This window comes from Trichosurus vulpecula, chromosome 4, assembly GCF_011100635.1.
Source record: "Trichosurus vulpecula isolate mTriVul1 chromosome 4, mTriVul1.pri, whole genome shotgun sequence".
Taxonomy (NCBI): domain Eukaryota; kingdom Metazoa; phylum Chordata; class Mammalia; order Diprotodontia; family Phalangeridae; genus Trichosurus; species Trichosurus vulpecula.
The window spans coordinates 197,798,392-197,811,031 of NC_050576.1; the positions used below are offsets into that span (position 1 = coordinate 197,798,392).

The 12,640-nt window shown below is 46.1% G+C and overlaps 1 protein-coding gene across 3 annotated transcripts in view; it reads left to right on the plus strand.

Annotated features, from left to right (window-relative positions):
* Window positions 1-12,640, plus strand: part of RHBDF2 (rhomboid 5 homolog 2) — a 49,497-nt gene that overhangs the window by 19,607 nt on the left and 17,250 nt on the right. For all 3 annotated transcript variants that reach the window (XM_036757752.1, XM_036757754.1, XM_036757753.1), the window contains exon 2: window positions 11,469-11,597. The gene's annotated coding sequence lies outside the window, so the exon portion shown is untranslated. The remainder of the gene's footprint in view (window positions 1-11,468; window positions 11,598-12,640) is intronic.

Consider the following 12,640-nt stretch of genomic DNA (forward strand, 5'->3'; position numbering starts at 1 on the left):
TTGTCACTGTTGAGACTTATTCTGGGAAACAACCAGCCCCTGGGGGTGTTCTGGGAAGTCTAGTTTACTAGCTTTTTAATGCATGTATTTGTCTGGCTGGATTCTTTGTAAGGGAAGAAATGAATGAAATACAAAGCATTTATGCCCTTGCTTTGTTGTTGTAACTGTTCTGTCATTTTTCAGTCAGTGTCTGCCTCGGCTCTTCGTGACCCCATTGGGGTTTTCTTGGCAAAGATACTGGAGGGATTTGCCATTTCCTTCTCTAACTCGTTTTATAGATGAGGAAACTGAGGCAAACAGGGTTAAATGACTTGCCCAGGGTCACACATTTGGTGTGTCTGAGGCCTGATATGAATTCTGGAAGGTGAGTCTTCCTGACTTGAGGCCAAGCACTCTAAATCTGCCTTGCCTCTTAAGCTATACATGCTAAAGTGCTTTGAATATAAAATGTTAAAGCCAGATGGGCCCTGCCCTCCAGGAGCTTCTGTTCTAATTGAGGGAGACTACTTAAAATAAGAGCAATAGCCTTCTTGGAGGTCATTTTGGAGCAGTAGGGCAGTTTATCGATTTGCCCTTGCTGGAAGCTATGGTGGTATTGATTACCGTTCTCCTAGCAAAGGAGAGAAAGGGGGTGTCATTTGATATAGTGGCGGATGGTAAGATGGAGGGGGTGAAGCATGCTGGAGTCTGAGGCCAGCTAGACACAGTGGGGAAAAAGAGACGTCGTCAGCTCATGGAGCTGCCCTCCACCCAGTATTCTCCCTGTTAAGCAAACTTTATTTCAGTAGGAAGAAGGACAAAATTAATTTAATTTTTTTTTTCAGTTAATAAAAATCTGTCTTCTCTCCCTCTCACATCCCCTCGATTACACCAATAAAGCAAAAAGCAAAAGAAAACCCTTGTAACAATCAAGCAAAACAAGTTCCCGCTACTTGGGTAGGAAAGAACTGGGATCATTTCACATGGAGGAGAGGTGGTTGAGAGTGTTTCTAAAGGCACAGGATGGGGTGTTAGGATTTAAAACTGGAAGGGACCTTAATTATATTCTTGTACAACTTTCCCTACTTCGTAGATGAGAGAGCAGAGACCCAGAGAGGTGACCTCACTTACACAGGCTGCTGAGGCAGAATTTGAAACCAGGCACTTCCATCGGTACTCTGTGCCCCTTCCAGGGGCTGTGCCCTCATTTTTGCCTTGCTTTACATCCCCGTTGCTTAGCCCAGGGCCTGGCACATAGTAAGCACTTAATAGATGCTTGTTGACTGACAGCTACTTGCCTGCCTTTGCTGTGGTTAACAGCTGTTTTAATTAGGTTGGTAACCTCATCTTACATTTTTATGGCACCTTTGGCATTTCAAAGCACTTTCCCATGTTAACCCATTTGATGGTCATTAACTAACCCCATGAGGTAGCTAGCTCGTGCAGTATTATATCCATTTTACAAAAAAAGGAAGGTGAGGCTCGAAGAGGTAAAGTTCATTGAGGTTGGAGTCGCACAGCTAGTAAGTTACAAGAGAGCAATAGAACCCAGGTCTCCATTTCTCCGACACCCTGCACTGAGGCTGGGCAGGGGTGAGGGGAGTCACACGTTGGAATTGTACCACAAGAGCCAAGAAGGCTGTAGAGTTTCCTTCTTAGGAGTTTGGTACTGAGAGTGAGCTGACTGCCTGGGGTGAGCTTGAAGGACCTTCCTGCCCAAGGATCCCCTGGGTGATACCCCACACCAGAAAGCTGGAATACACACACACACACACACACACACACACACACACATATTTTTTAAATGATATTAGGTTCTTGAAGATTCTGTGGTAGCAGGGATTCTGGACAGGGGGCTGAACTATCTGCAATTGAGGGGTGGAGTAAAGACTTAAGATGCCCTTTGTGGACAACGTCCCTAAAGCTTTCCCTAGACTCAGCAATTACGTTCCTGTAGTAAAAACTGGATTCTAGATTAAATTAAAATGTAATTGGGAAATGTTTCACAAAATAAATAAAAATACAGTACAATGTAGATAATGTTAGTTTGTGGTTCTCTAAGTCAGATTGCAGCCTGCATTTCTATTTGAGTTGCTCTTAATGGAGCTTGAGAACCCATTGAAGGTCTGGGTGGCCGCACTTGGCTCATCTCGCATCTGAGGCACTGTTGGGGAGGGGTTGTATCCTAAACTAGTTCATCACCTTCAAGTTACCCAGATTTGTTTCTGTATAAAACTGTGCTAAGTGAAGTCTATAAGCATTTATTAAATGCCTACTGTGTGTCAGGCGGTATGCTAAGCTCTCTCTCTCTCTCTCTGTCTCTGTCTTTCTGTCTCTCTCATTATTTTTAAAATTTTAAAATCTAAAAGAAAATTTCCTCCTCTCTTAAGGAGCTCACAGTCTAATTGGGGGAAGCTAAATGATTAATATCCAGCCTAAAACTGGGATAGAGGGAGAGGTGTGACTGAGCTGTTTTGGGAATAGGGTTCCTAGCCTCCTTGCCCGTGGCTGATAGTAAAGGGGCAATGTGAAAAGTAGGTGACTACGTTTCCCCTCCCCCTTCACACTGTTTACTGGGACTGTTTGGGAGATTGACATCTAACCCGTTTCCTCCACCTTCTAGTCTGTAGTTGCAACATGTGGTTTGCAGAGCGTTATAGGAGGGCTACATGAATTGGGTTCAGGAGAGTCCTATACTTTGTATGGGCCTAGGTCTGTCTGGACACAGAGCAAATGGACCAGAGTCAGGCTAAAAGAATGAGGTGGGTGAGGGTCTGGGGCATCCCTCTGAACCAGTCACATAGGCACTGTTGGCTTTCTGGTCCTGGTTCTGGGACAGGTGGAGGTTGTGGGAGCTTTTGAAAGCCTGGAGCTCTTGAGCCAATCAGGGGCCCCCCTTTTCAGAGGAGCATCTCCCGCATGGTTTGGGGAGGAGAGGGTACAGACCCAAGCAGGGCTTGTTCCAGTCTTCTTTGAGTGTCTGTCCCAGGGGGAGGTAGGAGTGGTATGTGATGTGTTTGTTTCACAACCATGCAGACTTGCCAGGTCTCTTGGGTTTTCTTGGGAAGATAGATGTGAGTCTGGGGGAGGAAGGGCTGCTGTTTGCTCCTGGAGGCAGCATTGTTGGTTTTTTTTTTTCACCATCCTTGATGCCTTTTTTCTTCCTCTTTTTATAATCTCCAAACTGATTGTGTTCAGCCCCTAAGTGGAAATCCTTGCCACCTACTTTCCTGTCTTCCTCTACCTCCCATCCCTAGGTTTAGGCATCTTCTTTTCCCCAAATTGTTCTCTTCCCTAGTAATTAACAAGCATTTATTAAGCGCTTGCTTACTATGTGTTAAGCACTGTGCTAAGGGCCGGGCATGCAAATACTAGGATCAAGACACACTGATAAGACTGAAAGACAGGTTTACTCTTGCCCTTTCTTTCCTCCATCCCTGCTGCCCTCCCCACCCCCAGCTAGGCTGAAAGAATGTTCATTTGTTGAATGACTGGATGTCATGGGTGCTGGGTTGGGTGGGTAGTCATATGACCGAAGCTGCTTTTTCTGAGGGGGTGGGGGAAACCTGAGGGGAGGTCCTGGGATCCACTCCATGAGGTCAGCATAACTGAGTTTTACTGCTGAATGCACAGTGGGTGTGTGCCGTTGCGGCTCCTGCTTCCTCTTTGCAGCTTTCTAAAAACGGCCTGGGTTCCCAGAAAGGCCACTGGGAGTTAGAGGGAGTCAGGTTTCGGTTTCCGTGGTGGGGAAGCAGCCAGGGAGTCATGTTTACCTTTGGGACAGAACCTGTTTTGGGGCTCCTGTCTCATCCTGTGATTCAGCCAGGTTAAGTTCCCTGGCCAGCCATCCCCAGAGCTGTTGTTAGAGCTCCTTGTCCACTTTGGGCAAGTTGCTCTCCCAGAGGAGATTAGCTGACTCATCCTCTTCCCCCAGTTCTGAAGCTGGCCTGGAAGTCAAAGTAGTTTCGCTTTCTGGTTTCAGGTGACTGGATTTCAGAGGAGCCGCATCACTAACCCCACCCCAACACCTTCCATCCCCACCATGAACCCTTGGGTTTCTGATCATATAGCTTGGATCAGGAGGCCTCGGGGCCACATGTGGGCAGGTTCCCTACCCCTGGCTTGGAGGATAGAGAGGAGACCCCTTGTTCAAATCCCTTTCCATAGACTGTCAGTTCTCCTTTTCATCTCTTCTGTTGGCCTCAATTCTGCACTTGTTCTGCTATCAGTGGGGCATATCCTGGGCAGGATGGGTCATGGAGCCTGTTGAATAAGAACAATGAAAATTACAGTGAAAAAGAGACTTTTTCAGTTGTACTGATTTCTGCTCTGGTCTTGGTTGTTTCATTTTTTCTATGTCCTGTTGGTATAATGCTTTGTTGCTGTTCTACCATTAAGTAAGTACTGACTCTATTAATTTCCTCTTTCTTATTAATAATAGGCAGCCAGTGTTAGCATTTGCCTATAAGAACTGCTTTGGCCGTCTCTCATAGATTTGGGTTATGGTATCAGTATTATTATCTGTGTGATCAGCAGGTTTTTTTTTAAAACAATTTTCTCTTTTACCTAGTTAATCACTTTAAATTTTTGTATCTGAGAAAGGCTTTGGAGAAGGGGCTTTCTTCCCAGTGATGGATGGGAAAACATCCATATGTAATTCTCTGTGCTCTACCCTATCCACTGGCTCCCCGCTTAGGATGTCTATTGTTAGAGATGAACTGGAGATCTGAATACTCAAGAAAGCAATGCCGGACTTAGCAGAAGCTGGGCCTGCCTACCTTATTCCTGGTAGCCTGGAGATGTGGAGATGTTGAGATCAGCTGGGCTGGGAGTGGTGACCTAGACCCATCCTTTCCTGGAAAACCTGCTTCCCCCAGTGGGTGGTTCTTGTACCTGTCTACTTCTTCCCTGCCTGTTTCCCTACTGGCGTCACAGCCTAAGGAAAGTGTGGCTGTCATGTTTGGTCTTTGAAGTAGGGCCCATGTGGATTGTTCACTTTGGGGGCTTTTGATGGAGGGGAAGGGGAAATCAAGGAAGAAGGAGGGGAAGAGATGAAAAGGCTATGAAGGGGCGTGTAGTAGCTCCCTCCAGGTTATTTGAACTCTAGTTCACATCCTCCCTCTTGCTCTTCCTCCTCCATTAGGACTTACAGGTTTTCCCAGAGTGAACCCTGTAGTGAGTATAGGGAAGATTTTCCCTTATAATCCCCACTCTCACTGTCTGCTTCCCTGGCTGTGTGACTGTGGGAAAGTCACTTCTCTGGGCTTAAAGTCTGCCTCTATAAAATGAAAATAGACCCTGAATGTTCCTTCAAAATCTGAAACCCTTCTGCTTAGCCCTAGCTATTCCATGGCTTGATCTCAAAACTTTTTCCTGGAGGAGATTCAGAGTTAAAATAAAGTCCTCAAGCTTGAGGAACGTGGCAGGAAGGAAAGAAGGGAGAGAGAGAGAGAGGAAAGAAAGAATACAAGGGAGGGAGGGAAGGAAGGGAAAAGGTAGAAAGGGAGTGGGGAAAGGAAAGGAAGAGGAAGGGAAAGAAGAAAGAAAGAAAGCTGTTTTCTAGGTTGAGATGAGGATGGTAAGGTAGAGAAACAGGTTCTTTCCTCCCTAGTCCCCTGTTCTGCCTGTGCTGGGTGCCTGGTTAGTCATGTGGAGAGCCCGTTGTGGCCATACAAGCCCGGTGGAGCCCTGGTCCCAGGATGTTGCAATTTCCTCTACAGTGAGCAATAGCTTTTAGGTTGAGAGAGATAAATTCAGGGCAGGGACCTTTACCCCAGGCACCCTGGTACTTTTCTTCTGCTTTGTCTCTGCCAGCTGGTCTTCTCCAAACCTTGTGTTTAAGGGATGAGGGGGTGAGGGAGTGAGGCAACATTCACTGTCTTTGCAGGGAGTGTCAGTGAAGCTAAACCACTTTCTGAGTCCTGCCATAGTCTAGAAAAGATCAGGAGTTAGCTTTTCTGTATCCAGAACCCAGCCCCACCACATCTCTTTTTTGCAGAATTTATGATATAGCTTCCTGGGCAGTCCCTCAATGCCCATACATCTCATGACCAGAGAAAAACAGGGAATATTTTACTTTAAACATTTTTTCCAGATTTCACATCCGGGAGCTATCTTAAGAGAGCTAGTCAACCTTTCTCATTTTTGTTGTTGGTCTTATTTAGTTGTTTTCAGTCCTGTCTGACTCTTCGTGACTCCTTTTGGAGTTTTCTTGGCAGAGATAACTGGAGCGGTTTGCCATTTCCTTCTCCAGCTCATTTTACAGATGAGGAAACTGAGGCAAATGGAGTTAAATGATTTACCCAGGGTCATCTGGCTGTCTGAGGCTGGATTTGGTCCTCCTGACTCCAGGTCTGGTATCCTCTGTGCCACCTTAGCTGTCCTCTCCTAAAGATAAAGATAAAGAAAATGAAGTTTAAAAAAATGTTGTCAGTAACCTGCTCAGGCTCACCCCATTACTGAATCGCAGTACTGGATAAGAACCCAGGTCTCCTGACTCCCTGTCCAGAGCCTTTTCTTGAACTCTTCCTTTTGGGGGAAGAGGAGTTGAGTAAGGGAAGAATTTAAATGTCTTTTGCCTTTAATAAACCACCAGATTACTGATTTTGAGATAGAAGGGAGCTCAGAGGCAGTCTGTTCCAACTCTCATTTTACAAGTTCAGAAACTGAGGCCCAGAGTGGTGAACTGTCTGGCTTAAGGTCGTCTAAGTAATAAGTTTGAGAGGCAGAATTCAAACCCAGGTCCCATCGCTTCAAATCCAGCATTCTTTTTGTCTTCCTCTCTGTTTTTGTTTTTATTATGCATTCTTTCTACTGTACCACACTGCCTCACATGATACAAACTCTGTTCCTTCCCCTCCTCTCCCAAACCCCTACTAAAGGTTGAGCCTTGGCTGGGGCAGGGAGGGATTGTTATACAGGGAGTTTCCCATGGAACTAACCCAGCTTGCCCAGAGTCTCTGATCTGGGTGTGTTAACCTTTTATTTTATTTAACCTCCTCAGTGGATATGGCCCACCGGTCATAGGATAGATCATCACTTTAGAGCTGGAGGGGAACTCAGGCCATCTAGTCAATTGTTTTCATTTTACAAATTAGGAAAACAAGTCACAGAGAAGATAAGTGATCTTACCTCAGAGATAATAAGCGTCGTTATTATTGTTCAGTCATTTCCGTCATGTCTGACTCTTCGTGACCCCATTTGGGGTTTTCTTGGCAGAGATACCAGAGTGGTTTGCCATTTCCTTCTCCAGTTCATTTTACAGAGGAAGAAACTAAGGCAGACAGGGATTAAGTGACTTGCATAGGGGGTCACCCAGCTAGTGTTTGAGGCCAGATTTGAACTCAGGTCTTTCACACTGCAGGTTGGCACTCTATCCACAGTGAGCATTAGAGGTAAGATAGGAACCCAGATCCTTGGACTCCCTAATCAGTACTCTTTCCTTGTTATCATGCTCCATCCTGGTAGCAGAGAAATCAGGATTCTTTGAGGAGATAGAGGTCTGTGAGCCTAGGCGGTAGAGAGAAGAGGTGGGTCTAGAAGCCCAGCAAGAGGGATGTACTGCTAGGCTGGGGGCAAAGACCAGAAAGTCTGGACTGGCATACTGTACTGTTGGCGGTCAGGGGCTGGATCTGCAACCAAGAAATGACCAGCAGGTTCCTTCTAGTTTATTGTCTTTTGAATCCTGTAACAATCCTGTGAAGTAGGTAGTACACATATTAGCAATAGGGAAACTGAGGCACATGGGGGGTAGGGGGGTAAAGTGATGTGTGAGATTTGGAGTCAGATTTAAGTCTTGGCACTTAACTACCTTCATAACCTTGGGCAAATATTTAATTTTTCTAGGCCTCAGTTTCTGTGCCTATAAAATGAAAGGACTTAATAAGATGGTTTCTTAGTTCTTTTCCATTTCTAAAATCCTGTGGTTCTAGATGTCTTGACCAAGTTCAGGAAATAGTAAGGCTAGGATTTGAACATGGGTACCCAGGCTCCCAATCTAGGTCTCTTTCTGTTTGTACCCCACTGGAATCCACTTCATTAGCATTGAGCAAAAAAAAAAATCACTGATGGTATACAGATGATTACATAGAGAGGTTCCCATCCTCACTCCTGGCTGCCTAGTGAGTGTAACAGAGCCCAGTGGGAATAGGTGGGGGCTACCCAGAATGCCTCGCTGACCTGATCTGCCCAACCTCACTGCACTGGGGGCAGTGTGTGCCCACACAATGGCGGCTTCTGTGCCCTGCCCGCCTGCTGCTGCCCTCCCATGCCCTGCCCGCCTGCTGCCCTCCTTCTGCAGCTCAGCCCCTGCCTGAGAAAGCACTGCCAAGCCAAGAAATTTTCCATGAAGAGGTCTAGTTAGTAGTACTGTCTTAGAGCTACTCCCAGGGTGAGTTAGAGAGTGCAAGTTGCGGGGAGGAGGGGAGAAGGGGGGGGCAGGCAATGTTGAGGGCACAAAACAGCTTTCCTACTCAGCTTCCAGGAGCCAATGAACACATGAACCAGTTCAGCATGGAGGGAGAGAGAGGGTATTTGAGTTCACTGCCCCCAAACTACTGTGTCTCATCTGGGTCAGAAGCATATGGTGGCAGAGAAAGGAAACACTCATCTGTCATTTTCTTCTTAATGAAACAGGTAGGATCTTGAGCTGATTGTCAGCCGTTTGATTGACAAGTCATTATTTATAGCCTACTGTGTGCCAGGTACAGAGCATACAAATGCAAGAACTGAACAGGTCTGGCGCAGTGGCATATACCTGTAATTCCAGCTCGGAAGCTGAGGCTGATGGATTGTTTGACAGTTCTGAGATGCAGCAGTGGGTTATGCTGATAGAAGTGTCTGCATTAAGTCCTGGAATTGCCAAGTCTTGAGCTCTAGGGAAGAAGGGTGCAGTAGCTACCAAGTTGCCTAAGGAGCGGTGAGCTTTACCCAGGTTGAAAATGGAGAAAGTTAAGGTACCTCTCTGTGGTGGGATCTGGCCATAAGTAGCCCCTATGCTTCTAGCTTGGAGGAAGTGGGGAGACCAAGGCTTTTTTTTCCCCAGGGGTGGGGGCAGGGGAGGAACCAAGTCTTAAAACAAAATGCTCAATAGGCCCTGACCTCAAGGAGTTTGTGTTTTACTAGAGGAATTCAACATGTTCACAGATTAGTAAATAGATATACACACAATAAATAATTGGGGGAATCAGGAGGAAGATAGCTCTTGAACAGATCCTTGAAGCTTTTGGGGGTTCCAGGAGATAAAGGTGAGGTGGGAGAATATTCCTGGCACAGAGGTCAGATCTGGGTTATCATGGAGGAGTAGCCAACAGGCCAGTTTGTCAGGAGGGTAAATTGGGAAAGGGTAATAATCAGCCTTTGGGCAGCTAGGTGGCATAGTGGGTAGAGTGCTGGGTCTGGAATCAGGAAGACTCATCTTCCTGAGTATTCATCTGCCCTCAGACATGTACTAGTTGTGTGACCCTGAGCAAGTCACTTAACCTTGTTTGCCTCAGTTTCCTCATCTGTCAAATGAACTGGAGAAGGAAATGGCAAACCACTCCAGTATCTGTGCTGAGAAAACCCCACATGGGGTCATGAAAATGACTTAACAGCAACAACAAATACCACAGGGTCTTTGGGATCAAGATTTATGTGCTCTGTGTCCAGGGCAAACAAAAAGTGAACTTGACTTTGAGGTGCTTTTCCAAATACAGTGTCAGCATTGCCACATATCTCCCCCAGTTTTCATCAGACTTGGGCTGCTGAACCCTGGAAGCTGCCAGGCAGTTTTGGAGGAGGCCTCTCAATCCCAGCCAGCTACTCTTCATGCTCTGGGCTTCACTGGTCGATTTTAAATAACAGTAACAGAATTTGAGTAAAAGAATTACAGCATTTTTAGACTTGGAACATTATAAATCATTCTTCCCAATGTTTGCATTTTATAGATGGAAAAAAGGGCCCAATATAGACCCCCTGATTCTTGGTTCAGCCTTTCCTATCCCCTGCTTTTCTTGCACCCTCAACAGCAAGTACCAGGAGGAAGTCAGACCTTGAGTCTGGCATTGGAAATAATTCCTTGCCAGCATTGGGGTGTTTTGGTGCTTAATATATTGTCATTTATTTTGTTAAATATTTCCCAGTTACATCTTTGAAAAAAAATTAACATTCATTTTAAAAAAAATTTTAGTTCCAAAATCCCTTCCTCTCTCCCTTCCCTCCCCCATTCCTTGAGAAGGCAAGCAATTTGATATCATTTGTACACAGAAGTGTTTCTGGAGCTGCTGGCTCATGTTTTCCTGTGCTGTTGGTCTGATTGAAGGGCATAAACTTGGCGTTTGTGGTTTAGGAGGTGGGGGGAGGTTGTGGGGGAGGGGCAGGGGTCTGAGTCTTCTTAAGTATATGAATTTCAAAAACAAAGTAAATAAAGGAGTAAGACATTGGACCAAGGAGAGGGGTTGAGATTTGAATGACCTCCTGCGCTGGTTTGGTCTCAAAGGATACAAAGAATTGGTGGCTCCTTTCTGTTCTCGGTGGAGAGATGCCCGCATTAGGCCATATCCAAATATATATATGTCTCATTCTGCGTGTAGAGTCTTATCACCTCTCTGTCAGTTGGGTAATGGGGTTCATCAACAAGCATTTATCAAGTGTTTATTATGTTTCTAGTACTGTGCTAAGCACTTACAGGACAAAGGCAGAAACAGTCCCTGCCCTCAAGGAGCTTAGCTTCTAATGAGGAAGACAGAAATACTTTTGCTGAGAGAGAACCAAGGTTCTGTCTGCTTGGCTCCTTGTTCCCTTACTCCCTAGCACTTCTGAGGAGCACAACCATGGATGGATTCCCTCCCCAATTCCCCAACTGCCTTTAAAAAAAAAACCACCAACAAAACATACTGGTAATATATGCTCTATCTGACTGTGTCTCTTCACTGTGCAGCACAGTATTTTGGCTTAGAACAAAGAAGAAACTCTTTTCTTAAGGTCTAAGCAAGCTCTATTGACCCTGCTGGGATTCAACCCAACAAGCATTTATTATACATTTTCAATGTGCAGAGCACTGTATTACAGGAGAAACTGGAGGAGGTGTGAAGATGAATTAGGACTTGGGCCAACCCCTTACCTGACTAGTTGGCCCTGTGGCTTTGTGGCTGTGTGCTCAATCTGGCTTTTCCCCCCTCGTTCCCTCCCTTCTTTCTCTTTTCTCTCTCTCTTTCTCTCTCCTCCTCTCTTCATCTCCCCCTTCCCTCCTCTTCTCCTTTTTTCCTCTCTGTCTTTCTCTTTCTCCCTGCCTATCTCTGTCTCTCTTTCCCCCTTTCTCTCTCTCTCTCTTTCTCTTTTTCCCTATCTCTGTCTCCCTCTTTCTCACTCTCCCCCCTCCCTCCTCTTCTCTTTTATTCTTCTCTCTCCTCTCCCTCTCCATCCCCCCCCTTTTTTTTCTTTCTCAGGAGCTCTTTGTAACTGAATCATAAGGAAGCTACCCTAGTCTGACCTGTCTATCTCCTCTCCAGGGTCTCATCTTGGTGCCATCCATGCTGAGTGAGGAGAGTTACAGGATGTTCCAAAGCCAACTTCATCCAGTTTGAGGAGAACACCTGCTTCTCAAGAAACTGCTTGTTGGACAGGAACCCATTTTGATGGTGAGACATAGAGAATAAGGTGACCTTTAGCCCTGAGATCCCTTTCCTCTCTCTCTCCTTCCCCCATAATCTGCCCTCCTCCTACTCTATTCTGTACCACTGTTGTACCCCAGAATCTCATGGGGGCACACCTTCCTATCTGTACCAATCCAGAGGTGCACACTTGGGGACCAGACATGGCACACTCTTTAGTAGATAAATTGCCCTGTCAAGACTTCAGTTTGCATTTATGTGAGAGCAGAGAAGACAAAACCTGGCTCCTGTGATAGGAGAGGCTAGACCAAGCTCGGCCCAGCTTGGCTCACTGTTTCTATTCCGAAGCTGCTCAAGGGCTTGGGGTAGAAAGGGGACAGGTTTTTGACCTGATTAAATCTGCATCTGTTCAGCTTTCATGGCCAGGCACTCCACCCCTGGCCTAGTGAGTCTGCTTCCTCTCTCTCAGGATATTGCAAAGAGGAACTCACAGAGTAGTCTTGAGGGGGGAAAAATCATCAGGGCATGGCAGAAAGGGTAAAGAAGGGGAAATCAGCCATGATGTAACAAAAGAATGTACTGGGGTGACAGAGTTAAAAAGCCTTGGACATATGACAGTTTCAGTCCAACTTGAAATAGGAACTAGAAGGCCATAAGAGTCAGAAACAAAAGAGTTTGGTTTAGTTGAGCTTCATGTCCCCCAGGAATTAGGACTGAGCCACTGCTTCCTAATACAGAGCAGAAAACCCTGTTAGGATAGCCATGATCTCCCTGTACATCAGCCCAGCCCAGGGAACCTACAACCAGATCCTGGGCACAGCTACAGAAGCTTTTTTTGTTTGTGGCTCAATAAATGGGGTCGCCCAAGATTCCTTTCCCCTTTTGTCCGTCCTCTCCTTCCACGACCCTCCTCCTACTCTGTACTGCCAGCCTCCCCCACCCCCGCCTCCCAGCGTACAAACAGAGGGAGAAGTAAAACTGGTCCTTCTTTTCCCCATACACTCAGAATCTGCCCCCACTGCTTGAATGGTTGCCAAGGCTCTGGGCAGGGCATGGGGGTAGTACAGTTG